This window comes from Mesocricetus auratus, unplaced genomic scaffold (genome assembly GCF_017639785.1).
Source record: "Mesocricetus auratus isolate SY011 unplaced genomic scaffold, BCM_Maur_2.0 Super-Scaffold_100026, whole genome shotgun sequence".
Classification (NCBI taxonomy): Eukaryota; Metazoa; Chordata; class Mammalia; order Rodentia; family Cricetidae; genus Mesocricetus; species Mesocricetus auratus.
In genome coordinates this window covers 364,817-379,730 of record NW_024429207.1, presented here as the reverse complement: position 1 = coordinate 379,730, position 14,914 = coordinate 364,817, and the positions used below count along the sequence as shown (strand labels likewise).

At 38.8% G+C, this 14,914-nt stretch overlaps 1 protein-coding gene across 4 annotated transcripts in view; it reads right to left on the bottom strand.

Moving 5' to 3' along the window:
• Wdr17 (WD repeat domain 17) overlaps positions 1-9,374 on the bottom strand; it is a 77,622-nt gene extending 68,248 nt beyond the window's left edge. Inside the window, exon 1 of one of the 4 annotated variants that reach the window (XR_005871140.1) lies at positions 9,245-9,286. The gene's annotated coding sequence lies outside the window, so the exon portion shown is untranslated. Of the gene's footprint in view, positions 1-9,244 lie in introns of all 4 variants that reach the window. The other 3 variants (XM_040731790.1, XM_040731792.1, XM_040731791.1) reach the window with 3 other exon arrangements.
• Between the last annotated feature and the right edge of the window lie 5,540 nt (positions 9,375-14,914).

The following is a 14,914-nucleotide window of genomic DNA, read 5'->3' as shown; positions in this document are numbered from 1 at the left end:
CACTGGAAGAAACCATCCTGAGTGAGGTAACCCAGTCACAAAAAGAGAAACATGGTATGAATTCACTCATTTATGGATTTTAGACATGAATCAGGGGAGTGCCAGCATACAATCCCACTGCCAAAGGGTCTGGGAAACAGAACCTTCATCCAGTGATTGATGAAAGCAGAGGTAGATACCCCACAGACAAACACTGAACTGAACTCCTGGAATCCAGTGTCAGAAAGAGAGAACTGATGGACAAAGGAGTTAAGACTGGGCTGGTTTAACCCACAGAAACAGTTGGCCTGAACAAGGGATAGTTTTTGGACCTCAGATTGATGGCTGTGTGGAAAGCATGGGACTGACCCAGACCCCCTGAAGGTGGGTGTCAGTGAGGAGACCTAGGTAATCTATAGGGCCTTGGGTAGTATTTATCCCTGGCGTACAAATAGACTTTGAGTGCCCATGCTATAATATGGGATCCTTTCTCAGCCGGGACTCTTGGGGGAGGGCCTAGGCCCTGCCCTGGATGAAGTGACAGTTATTGGAGATCCACCATAGAGTGCCTCACCCTCCCTGGGGATCAGAGTGGTGATTAGGTGGGAGACTGGGGGACCTGGTGGGGATGGCAGGGGAGGAGGGGAGGGAGAGGGAGCTGGGATAGACATGTGAAACAACCTTGTTTCTAACTTAAATAAAAAAAAGAATACCACAATAAGTAAATAAATATGAAGCTGTTAAAAAAAAGAATGCATTTTCATGGTAAGATTAAGCCATATGTGCAAGCCATGTTCAACACTGTTTAATGTGCTTAATTTTTAGTATTGGGACCCAAGTATTACTTATCATTAAAAACCAAGGTTTCTCTCTTAATTGCACCTATTGCCAGAATGTTTTGACAACTATCTCATGTGTTTCAATATGTAGTCTTTATAACCATGATTCAAAAAAATGGGACAGTGCTCACAAAGAGAGCCTGGTTTACTAATACATAAAGTTACATTCCATCTTCTACAGCAAATAGGCATGACATCCATGTATTTTTTGTGTGTTAAAATGGAAATATTTTCAAATTTAGAGGTCATAAGATAAGGTGAGATATTTCCCAAAAAAAAAAGAGTAGCGTTTCAATCGATGGTATTGCTGTTATGTGCACCTGACTTTATTTCTAGTGACATCAACACGTGCATGTACAATATGTAACAGCAGCTACTTCAGAGAATGGACAGAGGTTCAGAATAGGGGGTGGGGGGTACTTCTTAGGTTGTCTTAGGTTGTCAAGAAGGCTATACAAAAGAAAGAGAAGTTTAAACTTCCAGGTAAACATTCTTTTCCCAACCCTAAGATGAAATGGCCCAAATGAAGAGACAGTGCAAGATGAGAATGGACAAATGGGTGGGGCTACAGCTCATGACATAGACTATGAATGGTATTTCCTGAGTGATGCGATGTCAATCAGATTTGATAAATATCATCCTAATACTAGGCAGATGGGGCACAGAGCAGAAAGACATGAGCTACGTAGAGAATGACAATGTCCTCATCTAATAAGCTACGGGAAAGTGAGGGATAGGGAAGACTCAGGGGAGACTCTAGATCCCTGTCATTTAATAGGGATATCACATGTGGGGTGAAGCTTTATTAAGATAGTGCATCAGCATTCTGACACTGTAGTGGGTTCCGAGCGAATCAACTCATAAACCGAGTTTATTTCACTCACAGTTTTTTGTGTCATCGATTGCTGGGCTCTGTTGCTTTTCCCCCACTGTGGAGAAGCAAAACATCAGGGTAGAAGCACACAGCCAAACAAAACAATATACCCCACGCACGTAAGACAACACAGACAGGAAGAGGGGGGTGGGGTCCCACAGTTCCCTCAATTCATGACCCTAACAATCTGAAAATGTCACTGTGTCCCCACTTGTAAGGATTCTATCCCTTTAGGGTCATCCAAGATCCCACCTATAGCAGATGTATTGTGTACAGAGTATATATCAGATGGCAATGGCTAGAACTAATTCAGACATGGAGGCTTAGACCCAAAAGGGGAGAAAGTTAGAGAAATCACATCTCTGGGTTACATGATGAGCTAAGAGGAATTCTCACTAAGAAACCTCTAAGATGGATATAATAGTTGTTTTTTGAAAAGGAGAAAAAATGGGCTGGGGGAACTCAGTGGGAAAAATACTCACCACGCAAGGGTGAAGACTTGAGTTCAAATCCCCAGAGCCCAGGTGAAACTGGGTGCAGCAACATGTTCTGTAATCTCAGCGCTTAAACAGGGAAACCAGAGTGCAGAGACTGAAGAATCCCAGAAGTTCCTAAGCGAACTAATCTGATGTATGCAGCTCTCAATAACAAATGGAGACCCTGTGTCAAGCCTGACCTCCACATGTGTTTCACTGCATGAACACACACACACACACACACACACACGCACACGCACACGCACACACCTGCTTATGTATCCAGGAGTATGGAGTTCATTCTTTCACAGTCTTTTGAGCTTGTAAATATATTTTTAAGAGTTGCCTGCAATTGGAGAAAATTCATGTTGGCATCATTTCTTTCTGTTATACCAATTAAAAAACCCAGAGATATAGCTGACCCTGGTAGCAGCTTGTAACCTGAGTTACTTGGGGTTAGGCATAAGAATCTCATATTTGAGGCTTGCCTTAGGTTACAGAAAAATTCAAAGCCAGTCTAGGTGATTCTTGAGACCTTATCGCAAAGTCAAAAAGAGCTGGTGTGTATTACAGAGGTATTATGCTTGTCTGTCATGTGTGAAGCCATAGGTTCAGTAACTAATGCTGAAACAAAGCAAGTGGAAAAGAAAAGAAAGATATAACATCAGAGCCACAATAATTATATATTTAGCTGAAGAACTATTGTGGTGTCACTGTTTCATAGAGTAAATATCATTCATCTATGAATAAAAACTTGAAAATAATCTTATAAATACAATTTAGAAAAAAACTCCACACATCTTGTTAAAAGTATTTGACCAAAAATTCTAGGCTTCTGAATATTCACCCCACATATGAAATCCCTATTAAATGACAGGGATCTAGAATCTTCCCTGAGTCTTCCCTATCCATCACTTTCCAGTAGCTTATTAGATGAGGACAGTGGTGGCGCATGCCTTTAATTCCAGCACTTGGGAGACAGAGGCAGACTGTAATTTTTAAAATATAGTAAGCAGAAAACCTAAACATGATTGTGAAAATAGCAATGAAGACAGCAAGCTTTGAAAGAAGGCAGATGACATACAAAGCTAGCTATAAAAGTTCAAATACTAGGTTTTGTTTCCTCAGATAATGAGAATAATAAAGTATATTATTATACAAAGAATTATTAGAAATAAAAAATTTGGAAAAAAGTCTCCAGATATTTTAAGTAGCATATTATTAAAACAATTTCATACACACACACACGTTTTATATATATATATATATGGTATGTGAGCATCATTAAAAATTAAATTTAGATCACAAAAGAATTAGCTATTTCTTTTTTAATTAATTGATAACTCTCAATATTTACAGCATATAGATATATAGATTTATTTACTTTTTAAAGATTTATTTGTTTATTATGTATACAGTGTTCTGTCTGCACGTATCCTTGCAGGCCAGAAGAGGGCACCAGATCTCATTCTGGATGGTTGTGAGCCATCATGTGGTTGCTGGGAACTGAAATCAGGACCTCTGGAAGAGCAGCCAGTGCTGTTAACCTCTGAGTCATCTCTCTAGCCCAATAATTAGCTATTTCTGAATGATAAGATCTGGGAGGATACAATAGTCCTTTGACTATTTATAATTTTATTGACCACTTTTCAAATCATTTGTTTATTAAGACAAATATTCATAACCCATAAATATATACTACTGTACAGGAAAGAAAATTTGATCAATAAAACTGATAAAAGTATCTTTTTCTAGAACTGTTAATGGAAGTATAAAATGTACAAAATAAGCAAGCATTTTAAACATATACATACATGTATCTTCAAATATTAGATGTGATTAACCAAAACAATCAATATATATATATATATAACATATAAGCTCATATATATCATATATATAATAAAATGATTTATGGTGGATAAAAATAGCCAGTAGCAGTGTTTAGAATATGAACACAAATAGAGATATGCAAAAAATTGTGCTCTAATTATGTAATGTTTTATTCCTGTTTGGTGAGACATTTGAAAATTATAGAAAGTTGGAAGGATTAATTTTAATCATCTTTCTGGCTCACAAATATCATGTATTCTTCTTAGTATTTGTAATTCGAAATAACTGCTATCCTCAAGGTGATACTTTATTAAACATGAGTATTTTATAATTCTCTAAATCAGTTCATCACTATATGTGTTTTTCAGGTGGCTAGCAGTTCAGGTGACTTAGAAATTTTCTACCAATGCAGGTATCCAGATCACATGTGCAATTCTATTGAGTCAGAATTGTGGTTGGGGTGTGTAACTTCACATGATTTATATGCTCTTCAAAGCAAGAGAGCTATTGACTAAGATCAACAGTAGAGACAATTTACTAGGAAAGGCACATACCAGCATCTTGTAAGAACAAGGATTAATCTCTTAAATTCCTGCCATCCTTGAGTTTATGTTTTGCATGCTTGACACAACATTTTATTGTGTGTAAAGATTGTATGTAAAGATTCTCAGTGTATCAATTCGTGGTGTTCTTAAAAGCTTAGATGGTAAAAATAGGTTACAATAAGTACAGTATTAGCCTACTTTGAAATCCTGGATTAGGCAGTGAGTAAAGAGTAAGGTTATTAAATGGCTCACAAACTGATGCTTATACCTATGTAAATTTATGCAACAAGGGGTACTTTGGGCTGAAGGACCGATTGCAATCACAAAAGACTTCCATGCAAAACTTCAATTGCATTGATTTATAAGCAAATCAACAAGTTACCATAATTGTGGAAAGGGAGTTTTCAACTAGTATTTTAAGTAAGCACTGTTTTTTTTTATATGATGAGATCAAATACATGTATGTTGTTTGTTAGATGCAATTATTATTTTAGGAATATATAAGTAATTTAAACCTTAAGTATTCAAAATAATTGCATTAGCACTGGAAGAATTACAATGAGGGAGAAAAAATGTTGGGAGTACCCACTGCAACTCTTGAGAGGGGATTAAGTATCCCAAGCCTTTTTAAGAGCCAATCTGAACGCAGAGAATAACCATGCTCTCCAGACCTTGCATCTTAAATTCTGTAATGATCCCTTCAAATATATTGTCATATTTTTATCTAAGAGAAATACTAGATAGAAGGGTGGGGTGGCTAATGACTGTAAACACAACACTCCAGAGCCTCAAGCAGGAGGATTGCTGTGAGTTGCAGACCATCCTTGTTGCCAGTGTCAGATTCTGTCTCAAAACAAAACACTACATAATTACATTTTTATCGAGATTTACTCAAACATGTATTGAAAAACAAAGAATTAAGCAACTACTCCGTTTTCAAGACTTGTGTGCAGACATTTGTGTAAGAAAATGAAAGCTTATATTTTTGGTTGTGAACCTAACCATTCTGATAGGGAAATATCCAGGGATCCACAAGGATGGCCCCAACTAAGAATCCAAGCAATAATGGAGAGGCTACCTTAACTGCCCTTCCCCTATAATGAGATTGATGACTACCTTATATGCCATCCTAGAGCCTTCATCCAGTAGCTGATGGAAGCAGAAACAGAGACCCACAGCTAAGCACTGAGCCAAACTCCTGGAATCCAGTTGTAGAGAGGGAGGAGTGATGAGCAAAGGGGTCAAGACCATGCTGGGAAAACCCAAAAAAACAGCTGGCCTGAGCTGTGTTGCTAGGGTTTATAAACTGGAATGCAGAATTCCAGGAATTTGGAGATAGCCTAACAAGCCATACTCTTTAGTTTTGTAAGATTATAAATGCAATATTTTTATCATTGCCAACAGAAACATTATTTTACATTCACACAGCTGATAGTGAGATGGCATGGAAAGGAACATCTGTGACTCCTAATTCAGAATGTCCCTTCTTTCTTTTCTTTTAAGTGACTGTATTTCCCTTCAATGGTTCTAAAAATGAGAATGGGGTTTTCTTTCTACATATTTGTCTCCAACCAGCTGCTTGTGGGTTCTTCCCTCCACCTGGATTAAAGTCTCAGATAAATAAGCAGGTTTTCAGATCCTGGACTGTAGGAGGTTTTGTTTCTCTCAGTGTTGGCATCTGGGGCAGTGACAGTAGGCAGTGGGAAGTAGTGGGAAGTTCATTGTCCTATGCAGGTCTGGGACAAGGGGGTCATTAGCCTTACAAGGTTTAACAGTTCTCAGCCCCTGGTCTGAGACCTTTGACCCCAAAGAGTAAGAGCTCTCTGAAATATATCTAGGGGTCAACATCTGCAGGTTGTATCCCTCCAGCCCTGGCCACTCTAGAACTTTCGATTATCAGTGATCCCTGCCAGAACTAGCAATATTTGCCTCTGTCTCAAAATACTTGGAAGCCAGAGCACCTAGGGGCTTGTTCAAAAACCAATGTGTCAAGTGTGGTTGAAATCAATCAGGAACGGGCTTCCCCTTCCCCAGCAGAAGCAGGATCCATAGAGCCGATAGTCTGTACCATGTCTAAGAATTCCACCCCACCTTTTCTCAGCAGTCAAGCAGTGACTGCTGGAATGTTGTGCTAGGAAACCTAGCCCTGGGGCTGGCGAATTAGGTGTTATGGAGTCCTTGCTTGCCGTCAGACAAGCAGCACTACAATGATTTTAATAGACATAACAAAGATTTAAGGATGCTTTCAAATTCACAGTGTCCAAGGAGTAGTGAGTCCTTCTTGGAACTTGTAAATAATGCCAGACGTGGACTCAGTTTTCCTCCAGGTTTTGTTTCTATAGCAGATTCTCTAGGGGGATTTCTAAAATTCTCTTTAGGCATTCATAGGTAATTGCTTGCTCTCAGGTCTTGAAGGCATGGCCTCATTAACCGTGGAAGAATAATGGCTATGGTATTATCAAAGGGGAGCTGATGGTCATAGGTACTGGAAATGTGACTTGTAGTTTAACATGCTTCTAATACAAATGAAAGGGCATGGTTAATAAGTTCATAAGAAATCCTTCCCAGTAAAAAATGAAGGGAAAAATATGAAAGAAAAAAATAGAAGAAATCCTTCCCTGTCTCCTAAAAAGATTTATTTAAAAATAAAATGTTCTGCATAGGCTATCCATCCATGAAAATACAATGGTAGTCACATGACTAGCATTTGATTCTTCCATGCATAGACACAGCATCTCCATGAATGGCTAACAAAATGGTTATTCAAATAATATTAACTACTATTCTTCCAGTGTATATCAGATTTCAACTAAATCTAGAATATGGAAAGAAAATGCTAATCCTCCAAATTAATGGAACTTTCATTTTAGTCTTCATTACAATGCTTCAGAAAATGAAATTAGGTTAAGTTAGAGAATTTATACATTTTATTAATAATGACTTGGTAACCATGTTGACCTTGTATGGCTCAGCAAGTTAAAACAAACAAAACATACAGGAAACAAACACATAACAGGTCACATTCTTCTCAGGGTGATTCAAAGAACACTCTTGGCCCATCTCTGCTCAGGCTAAGGGCTTCAAAGTCATTTCCAAAAAACAATAACAGACTAACTCTAGTCATCTTTACTTAGAGCAGATGAATTTTAGAAATGAATTTTCTAAGCTAATTCATCCATAGTTTCTATACATAATACTATTATGTATTGTTACAAAGTGTGACTTTAGAATTCCAAAGTACAAATTTTTAATTATAAAATTAAAAAGAACGTTCTTAAAAGTCAATTACATATATTGGCCTCAGTTGTCTATGATTCTTGAACAATTTCTACTAAAAACAACATAAAATCCAACAAGATTACCATAAACTAAAAAAATCCAACTAGTCTTCATGTGTATATGTGTGTGTTTGTGTGTGTTTATATAGCATGCACTCAAAAACAACATGGTTTTTCCTTTTATGGGTGTCTTTTTGAAATAGACCATTGGTTGATTTCAATTTAGAAAACTTCCCAAGCACTCTTAGTTTAATGACCTAAAACTACCAAGTGTTACATTAATCCATAGATAATCCACTAAAGCAAGCTTTCCCCATTTTCTTAAACTGACAACTTTTCAAAGTAACTTAGTTTATCAGACAATCTCAGATTTCTGCCTTCCAACATAAAACTGTAACTATGGCCTTGCACATTCAGGCTGCTGTGGCAGCACCTCAGAGAATAGAGGAATACTCTTTCTATACATGTTAGTCATTACTGTGACAACGTTAGGTTCTCCTCATGTGAAATGATAAGATAATTCATGAGCCAACAAATACGTAGAATGTTTCCATCTTTGTTGAGTTCAAGTTTTTAAATCCTCATAAATTCTCTTGCATGTAACTCACTTTTGATTATTGCAACCCAGAAATGATACTATAATGCTAAAACTGGCCATTACGATCTAATATTATTGAGTTTTAAATTGAATATTTCATCTCTTAAGCAATAATGTGTATTTATTTATTTTTTTAATTTTCTTTCAAGGATAGTTCACTCTGAAAAAACGAGAAATATATCTTCAAATTTATGTTAAAATATTTATGTGAAATAAAGGACTTGTGTTTGTTATATGAGACAACTTTCTGGTGCATTTCATTCTAATTGATTTTAAACAGCATAATTTTTGCTTGTATATCTGCATACAAAAAATGGATATATGGGAAACAGGACAAGAAAGTATTTTCATGACTTTCTTAATATGCAATGACCTTTCTTCAGGTTTAGTGTTGTTGTGTTATTACAGTAAATTTCTTTTTCGAAGCTTTCTTGGTACCACATCTCAGAGGGAGAGGGTAATCTATGCAAATATGTCTGGCACACTGATAGAATTATATTCTAGACTCTGGATATGCTTAATAACCTTAGAAATAAAATCAATGTGTCCAGAAACAAACTACAGTTTCCATGCGGAGAGAGTTCGCATACATAACTGTTGCGTTCTTACTGTGCCTTCTAATAGTCAGGTGTGAGTCTGTAAAACTCCGGGGATTAGCCGGTTAGGCACCACAGTTTGCACAGCACTGCCGGAGGCACAGAGCCCTAGTCTGAGACCTCAGAGTGCTGGTTTCTGAGGACAAACCAACTCATTCAAACATTACCCTCTTCCGCCGGGCGCTGACCCGAGTCGCCTACTTTGTCATCCCACGGGGAGCCTTACCTGGAGGACGCAGTAGCTGCAGGTGAGGACAACGGCAGGTGCTGAAGCGGGAACGGCCAGAGGGAACGCCCCGGCCCGCGCACCCGCCACGCCCTCCTCGCCGCCCACTCAGCTCTCAGGGGCGGGGCGGCCCTGAGCATCCCTGAGCCAGAGGCGGATCCCGCCCACCCTCCACAGTACAGGGTGGGGCCGACAGCACTCTGGGTCCCGCCCCCTAACAGCACGTGACATGCATGATAGTGTTTGATTGGAGCACCCGGGACAGAGAGGCGGAAGTCTCTGGTGACCCCTGGAAACAAGGCTGGGAGCAAGTTGGTTACCTAGCAACGGGGCTGCTCTTCAGAAGATGCAATTTCTAAGCACTGGGGGCAAAGCTTCAAGCCCAGAGTGTGCAACGAGGTTTTTAAAGGTGGGGCAAAAGAACTATGACTCACCTGCGTTGTCACCGCCTAATATTCCACATCAGAGCTGTATTATATATAAAAATGATTCTAATGAACAGGAAAAAGTCACCAGAGTTCTACATTAGTCTTGAACCATTGCTTGGAATGGGAGTGTAGAATGCATTCTACATCTGATTGGCTCAAGTAGCCCCATAGACCTGTGAATTGGATTGTTTCGATTAATCCAGCTGCATGCATTTATCTGTTCATTAAGTAAGCAAAATGCATTTCCCCTGTGGACTCTGGTGGAATGCAAATGCTGTTACTCTTATAATTAGGGTCTACATATTTCTGAAATAGCTTCTTTAATTATGTCCTTTAGCCAACACATTAGAGGAAATTGGCCTTCGTGTACTTGAAACCGACCCCCCCCAAAAAAAAACACAGTATCCACTCCAAAGGGAGAAAGCAGATGTTCGGAATCAGTGTGAGTGGCCACGCAAAGGAATATTGACTAGAGTTGCCCCAAATAGTGGGTTCCACCATGGAGGTAGTTAACAAACTCGTTATAGTGACAGAACAAAAATCACAAATAAAGCATTTGTCAGATTCGGGAACATCAGGTAAGCAGATTACCCAAAGATGGGAAAACTACTAGATGATGTCTAGAGACATGCTTAGTCTTTGGTTGGTAGACGCTAATGATCTGCTAGGTCAATACGTTTGAAAAATTTTACATAATGGTGAAAGGGATTTTATATCAGACACCGAACAATAAAAAGCTACTAAAGGGAGTAAGGAGATCCTAAATAATTTTGGCTGTGGATCTTTTCCAGCTCTCCACAATCATTAACGTTCTAATTAGTTCATCAAACTAAAGTCTCTTCTATGTAACTGTGATTTTGTTTCAGAGAAATTCAGCTCACAGAATGTAGTTCATTGTGACATTTAGAGTTTCAGTCATATGTCAAGTTCTAGATAATCATCTACCCTTACAAGAGAAATTTTTGTGAAGTAATTCCTATGCACCTTCACAATACATTTGACTGCTATTTTCTTCCAACATATTCTCTAGAGATACTGTTCCCTTGGGATCACTTAAGCTATATTTGCAAATCAAAATTAACTTAGAAGTTGACTCCTTGTACAAAATAAATTTGATAAGGATTGAGGCTATTTCTCACAACTGTGAGCCGTATATCGTAACAAAGTACTAATAATAGATTTTCAGTAAATGTTTGATGAAAGAATGAGTGAATGAAAACTAAATGGTACACAGTACACCTGAAAAAGTGTAAGAATTAATACATAGAACATTATGTGTTAAACTCTAATTGTAGTTATATGATGACATCATGAGTGAGTTGATTTTAGCTGAGGGAGTTGTGGAGAAAATATTCTTTCATATTATTCAGGAAACAGACACAAATAGGATTTTATTAGACAGAAAAAGAGACCGGCAAACTGTGCAGCATGGACAACACTGGGAAAGAATACCATGAGTTTAGTTTTGTCTTGCTTGCCTTCTTTGTGGGAGGTGAGGGTGGCTATCCACAGATATGAAAGGGCCTAAAGACTGGGAAAAGAAAGAAAGAGCTAGAAGAATAGGTAAGCCAGATTAAGGGAGATACAGAAATCAGTATTTAGGTCAAACATTAATCTCTTGTGGCCAAGAGAATCCAGTTGTCTTAGTTAGGATTTCTATTGCTATGAAGAGACACCATGACCATGGCAACTCATATAAAGGAAAACATTTAATTGGGGTTGACTTACAGTTTCAGGGATTTAGTCCATTATCATTATAGCAGGAAGCATGGCAGTGTGTAAGCAGACATGGTGCAGGAGAAGGAGCTAAGAGTTCTATATCTCAATCCCCAGGCAACAAGAAGTAGACTGAGCTTAGTTTGATCAAACGAGACCTCAAGGCCCACCTCCACAGTGACACTGTTCCTCCAACAAGGCCACAGCTCTTAATATTGCCATACATAAGTTTATGAGGGCCAATTACACTCAAAATGCTACACCACTAAAATTAACAAACACAGGTCTTTTTCTTAAGGAATGATAGCTTGGAGGTTGTATATAAGAATACAGAGAGGTAAAAGGCATGCTTGATTGGGAGGGGAAAAAAGTCATGCTTGATGTCTGGGCTATCACAGGATGACAAGGATATTAATATGAAAAAATTCTGCAGTTTTTAGATTGGCTTATCGTCCAAGTACAGAGATGAATGCTTCATAATGGACCTGAAGAGGAAAAAAAAACTCTCTGTGTGTAAGAAAATATACTGAATGAGGTGTCCACACCCAGCTCTGCACTCACATTTTACAAAGAAAACACTGATGCATGAAAAAGATTATTGAATACATGGACACATATACACGTGTGTGTATGATCACACAAGTAACACATATATGGATGACAGCAGAGGACAGAGAAGAGCCTTCCACTCTGTGAATCCTGGGAATTGAAGTCTGGTGGTCTAGTTTGGTGTGGAGCAGTTGAGCTGTTCATCTAGGAGTTTGATTCAGTAGTTTTTGTTTTTGTTTTTTGAGACAGGGTTTATCTGTGGCTTTGGAGACTGTCTTGGAACTGGCTCTTGTAAACCAGGCTGCTCTCTAACTCACAGAGATCCTCCTGCCTCTGCCTCCCGAGTGCTGGGATTAAAAGCATGCACCACCACCGCCTAGCTCAGTAGTTTTTAAATAGGAGATACAAACAACTAGGTGCAGAGAAGCAACATGATCTCATCTCTAAAGGAAGGGTGGCTTCACTCTGCTCTTCAGATTTTTATTCAGCTGATATTTGATGTGGTGTTCCCATCTCACCAGGGAAAAATGTGTCAGTCACTCCAGATGACTGACATTTTCTGAATCATTATTAGTTCTTGTCATTCTGAGTACATGGAACTCATCATCATTAAAATGTGCATAAAGATAAAAGCAAATTTTAGACTTCTGGTTCCAGAAAGTATACCTGGAGCTATTTTGCTGTGAAAACAAAGCAAGATGTTGCTGTCTGGGAGTCCCATATGGGGCAATTTGTTGAGAATATTTCAGAAGACTTCGAGTCCCTAGATACAACCAATTTCGTTTAAAACTGGCTGCCAGCACTTATTTTTAATTCAAGGTTTAAATTTTTTAATGACACCAGATTAAAAGGAAGTTAATTTTTCATCTTAAATCCTAAAATCACAGCAATAAGTAAAAATCCAATCTTCATAAAAAATCTGTTCAGAGTATAGCTAATTCCCTCTGGGCATGCTTTTCAGAGCTGTTACAAAACTAAGCCTCAGGGCATTGCCTCTGTTACCATGGTATTTTCAGTTCATAGAATGCTTGCCAGAAAGAAAATATCTCAGAAATTCATTATAAGATATGAAACTACCATATTGTTTTCATGATAGTAAAATTAAAAAAAAACGATGGGTTTTATGATATAGATCTTTGTTCTTTTATCCTCCTTCTTTATTTATTTATTTATTTATTTATTTATTTATTTATTTATTTATTGGCTTTTCAAGACCGAGAGTTTCTCCACATAGCTCTGGCTGTCCTGGAACTCACTCTGTAGACTAAGCTGGCCTTTAGCTCTCAGAGATCCATTGGCCTCTGCCTCCCGTGTGCTAGGATTAAAGGTGTGTGACAGTACACCCTGCTGGTTCTATAGCCTGTTTTTATTGGGCTATTTGTTTTCTTGATATTTAGTTCTTTGTATGTACAATATGTTAATTCACTATCAGACAAATATTCTTTCCCATTCTCCGGTCTACCTCTTTACTTGATTAGCAGTTCCCTGTGCTGTATGGAGACTTTAATCTCATGAGGACCCATTTGTCAAACCCTGGTCTCATTTTCTGAGCATCTAGAACCCTATTTAAGTTCTCTTCAGGGCCTCCACCTTGAGGTGTAGTCCTTACTTTTTCCTCTATTGGTTTCTGAACTTATATTAATGCCATAGGTATATTGAGTTGTTTCTGGAAGGCCCTCCAGTTCTCCATACATGCTACTCATTACACTGTCTGAGAGACCCCGCCACCTTCTGAATCCACCACCCACCTTCTGAGTCCACCACCCATTTCACCTTGTTTGAGTCCAGTGATACCATCTGGATCAAATGAATAGGCAAAGGGGTGCTAAAACAAACCTGAGAAGGACCCTACAGGGCAATTCTCTACACTCTTATAGTGTGAAGATAGCCGGCATTACACCATGAGTCCACCATACCCACCAGGTCAGGAAAGTGGAAGCCACAGGGGCTGCCACCAAATGGGCAATGTGGACTATGGACCCATTGAAACGAAGGTTTCATTGACCCCTGGGCCCTTCCACTCCCTGCCCCTCTACCTCCTCCTGAGTCTTGTGTTTGGTATGACTGTGGCATCATGATCCAACCCCCACTGCCCTCAGGCCTAGACTGGAAATGAGGAAGACAGATACAGATACAGAAAAGGTATTAGCTAATATGACTGCAAACCAGCGACCCAGATTCCATCTTGGCCTTTACTTACTGATGCCCACTTTAAACATCTGGTTGTACTTTTTTAAAGGTATGGAAATTTATCTTTTGAGATGAAAACACAAAGTTTAGAATTCTGTGCCTGCCCTGTGGCTGGCTCCCTTCGGTTGCCAGAAACAAAGGAATAATTTGCATTACAAAAACTGTGTAAAGCTAAGGCTTCCTAAAAATTCCTTTAAACAGATTCTTGCCTTTGAGAAACAGGAAAAACCTGGAGAATCAGACTCTGTGCCCCTGGAGGGGAACCCAAGGACAGAGTTAATCACTCCCAGACCAAAATCAGCAAGGATTGCTGGTTATGCTTAGACAACCAGCCCTTATTCTACACAGGGATAGGAACTAACCAGATTGCCAGTCCATTGACTGACAAAACTCACTGTGATTGGGGGCAGTCCAAATTAATGTTAGAGAATTTAACAAGGGGCTAAAACTTGTCTAATATCCAAAATTTTTAACAGAGGCAACTCCCCTTACTCTGATACCTGCTGTTCTGCATTATGGGTTAATTCATCTCAGTAACAGAAATATTAATGAGCGCCTGAGACTAGTTGGTGGACAGGTACCAATGGTTTGACTAAATATGCCTCTTCTGATGTATTCCAAACTAAGTAGACAGGCTAATGAGGACATAAAGGCAATGAAACAACAGTTAGATTCCCTTGCAGAAATGATCATACAAAATCAGAGAGGCTTAGACTTACTACTCATGAAATAAAGCAAATTATGTCTGGCTTTGGTGGGGGAGGAGGAGACCCTTTATTTCTTTGCT